This window comes from Pipistrellus hanaki (genome assembly GCF_964339955.1).
Source record: "Pipistrellus hanaki genome assembly, chromosome: X".
NCBI lineage: Eukaryota > Metazoa > Chordata > Mammalia > Chiroptera > Vespertilionidae > Pipistrellus > Pipistrellus hanaki.
The window spans coordinates 40,328,141-40,332,524 of record NC_140524.1 but is presented as its reverse complement, the minus strand read 5'-3'; positions in this window follow the sequence as shown (position 1 = coordinate 40,332,524).

Sequence of the window (4,384 nt, the reverse complement as noted above, 5' to 3'; positions counted from 1 at the left end):
ATGAAAAAAAGTTCCCAAATAGCTCCAGCAATCTTGACAAAGAAGAACAAAGTTGGACAGATCACAATATCAGATATCAAACTATATTATAAGGCCACTGTTCTCAAAACTTTCTGGTACTAGCACAAGAACAGACATATAGACCAATGGAACTGAACAGAGAACCCAGAAATCTACACAAGCCATTATGCTCAATTAATATTTGACATAGGCAAAAGAATACAGTAGAGTCAAGGCAGTATCTTAAATAAATGGTGTTGGGGAAATTGGACAGATACATGCAAAAAGATGAAACTAGACCACCAGCTTACACTATACACAAAAATAAACTCAAAATGGATAAAGGACTTAAACATAAGAAGGAAAAATTCAACACCCTTTCTTGATAAAAACTGTCAGCAAAGTGGGAATAGAGGGCTCTATTAGAAGAAGTCATGGACAGCAAAATAGCAGACATTTGTCATTGCAATATCTTTACCAACACAACTCCTAGGGTAATGGAAACCAAAGAGAAAATAAATAAATGGGACTACATCAAAATAAAAAGTTTCTGCACAGCAAAATAAACCATCAACAAAATAACAAGAAAGCCCACTCCATGAGAGAATATATGTGTCAATGTTACCTCTGATAAGGCTTTAATCTCCAAAATTTATAGAGAACTCATACAACTTAACAAAGGAAAGATCAACAATCTAATAAAAATAATGGGCAAAGGACATAAATAGACACTCTTGGAATGAGGAAATACGGAAGGCCGAGAGATGCGAAAACATGCTCAAATTCACTAATCATCTGAGAGATGCAAATTAAAACAACAATGAGGAACCATCTCACACCTGTCAGAATGGCTATCATCAGCAAATCAATAGATTACAAGTGCTGGAGAGGATGCAGAGAAAAAGGAACCCTCTTGTACTGCTGGTGGGAATGTAGACTGGTGCAGATACTGTGGAGAACAGTATGGAGTTTCCTCAAAACATTAAAATTGAACTCCCATTTGAACCTGCAATCCCACTTCTAGGAATATATCCCTCCAAAACAGAAACACCAATCAGAAAGGATATATGCACCCTTATGTTCATAGCAACACAATTTACAATAGCTAAGATTTGGAAACAGCCTAAAATGCCCATCAGCAGATGAGTGGAGTAGTACATCTACACAATGGAATACTATGCTGCTATAAAAAAGAAGGAATTCTTACCATTTACAACATGGATAGGCCTGGAGAGTATTATGCTAAAGAAAATAAGCCAGTGAGAGAAAGATAAATATCATATGATCTCACTCATTTATGGAATATAATGAACATCATAAACTGATGAACAGAAATAGATACGGAGACAAAGAAGATCAAACAGAATTCAAACTATAGAGGGAAGGCAGAGGAGTTTAGAGGGGCATAAGAGATCAATCAAAGAACTTGTATGCATGCATATATGCATAACAAATGGACACAGACACTGGGGGTGTGGTGAGGGCCTGTGCCAGAGGGTGGGTAGGGGAGGCCAGGGGGAGATCAATGGGGGAAAAGGAGACATATGTATGACTATTTGTAATACTTTAAACAATAAAAAAAGAAAACAAAGCAAAAATCGCTATATTTGCCTTAATGAAGTGTTACATAGAATAATAAATGTATTATTTGAATAATTGGAAAACAGTGAAATAAGCCAGTCAGTGAAAGATAAATATCACATGATCTCACTCATTTATGGATAATAAAGAAAATTTCAAACTGTTGAACAAAAATAAAGGCAAAAAAGGCCTCTGTTATTTGGAAAATTATAAGATACTAAAAAAGAAATTGAGGAAAGTACAACTAAGTGGAAGCATATACTGTGTTCATGTATAGAAAAACTTAACATAGTTAAAATGTCCATACTACCCAAAATAATTTATAGATTCAATACAATTCCTATTAAAATGCCAATAATGGCTCTCAGATCTAGAGCAAATATTCCAAAAAGTTATATAGAATAAAAAAAAAGACCCTAAAGAGCCTCAATAATCTTGAGAAAAAAAGAACAAAGTTGGCAGTATAACACTACCTGATATCACAATATACTACAAGACCATAGTAATCAGAACAGCATGGTATTGACACAGGAGAAGTCATATAAATCAATGGAATAGAATAGAGACCAGAAAAATAAACCCATGCCTTAATGGTCAATTAATATTGGATTAAGGAGGCAAGAGCATACAATGGGGTGAAGAGAGTCTTCAATAAATAGTTCTGTGAAAAGAGGACAGATACATGCAAAAAAAAATGCAACTAGACTACAAACTTACACCATACACAAGAATTAACTTAAAATGTATTAAAGACTTAAATGGATGTATCAAAACTATAAAAATCCAAGAAGAAAATATATGCAGTATAATTTTGTAGCAATATTTTTGCTGATATATCTCCTAGTGCAAGGGAAACAAAGGAAAAAATAAAAAATGAGACTATATAAACCTAAAAAGCTTTTTCACAGAAAAAGAAACCATCAACAAAATGAAAAGGGAACTCACTGAATGAGAGAACATGTTTGCCAATAATTCATCTGATATGGGGCTAATCTCCAAAATACATTTTTAAAATGTATTCAACTGAGCACTAAGAAGACAACCCAATTAAAAATGGGTAAAGGATCCAAATAGACATTTCTCTAAAGAGGACATACAGATGTCCAATATATATATGCCTAAGCAACCAAACGAATGACCAAACAACAATCAGTGGACCAGTTGACTGGTCACTATGATGCACACTAACCACCAGAGGGCATACACTCAATGCAGGAACTTCCATCTGGTGGTCAGTGCTCTCCCACAGCAGGAACATCGCTCAGCTGACTGACAGGCAGCAGATGCAAGACTCACAGCTGGCCACCACAGCCTGGAGACTGTAGCAGAGCAGCAGTGAGCCTACTGAGTGATGGTGGCAGCTGCAGTGGGGTTGGGATGAGCAGGAGTGGCTGGCAGGAGCAGTAGTCAGTATTGGAATGCTGGTTTTGGCTCATACCTGCAGGCTACACTGAAAGACCCCACCGGTGCACAAATCTGTGCACCAGGCCTCTAGCATACATATAAAATAAATGCTCAATATCACTAATCATCCAAGAGATGCAAATTAAAAACACAATGAGATAGCATCTCACTCCTGTCTGACAATCTTTAATGAATCAACAAACAAGTGTGTGTGAGAGAATGTGGAGAAAAGGGAGCCCTTATGCACTGTTGATGGAAATGCTGATGGGTAAAGCCACTATGGAGAGCAGTATGGAGTTTCCTCAAAAAATTAAAAATGTGGATGGGGGACAATAAGGACACATATATAATACCATAATCAATAAAGAAAAATAAAGAAAAAAATTAAAAATGTCCCTATCTGGCTCAGTAGATAGATCATTTGGCCTATGGGCTGAATGGTCCCTGGTTCAATTCTGGTCAAGGGCACATACTAGGGTTGCAGGCTCAATCCCCAGTGGGGGGTATGCAGAAGGAAGCCAACCAATAATTCCCTCTCATCATTGATATTTCTATCTCTCTCCCTTCCTGTCTATAATCAATAAAAATATATTTAAAAAAATTAAAAATGGAACTGCCTTATGATCTAGCAATCCCACTTCTGGGAATATACCCTAAGAAACCCTAAACACTAATTCGAAGGAAAATATGCACCCTTATATTCAGTGCAGTGTTATTTACAATAGCCAAGGTCTGGAAACAGCCCAAGTGTCCATCAATAGATGAGTGGATAAAAACAAACAAACAAACAAACAAAAACCTGGGATACATTTACACAATGCAATACTAGTGGGCTTCAAAAACGAAGAACTAACCTTTTGTGACAGCATGGTTGGACCTGGAGATTATTATAGCGAAATAAGCCAGTTAGAGAAAGATAAATACCATATGATCTCATTTATATGTGGAATCTAATGAACAAAATAAACTGATGAACAAACCAGAAACAGAAGCAAGAATAGATTGGTAGCTCTCAGATGGGTGGGGGTTTGGGGGTTAGAAAAAACAAGGTGAAGGGATTAAGCAAAAAGACATATAACACATAGACACAGACAACAGTGTGATGATAGCCAGAGGGCAAGGGGGGTGGAGGTAGGTGGAGATGGCCCAAGGCAGAATAAATAGGGATAGAAACATACTTTGCTTTGGGTGATGGGTTCACCATGAAGTGTGCAGATGACATTTTGTTGAGTTGTAAACTTGAAACCTGCACAGTTTTGTGAACCAGAACTATTTTTTTTTAAATAGTACTAATTGTCAGAACAAAGTCAACCCAATAAATTTTAGAAAAGGGAAAATAATTAAAAACATCAATAAATATATTTACTACACTTATATTTTGAATATAAACATAAAATGT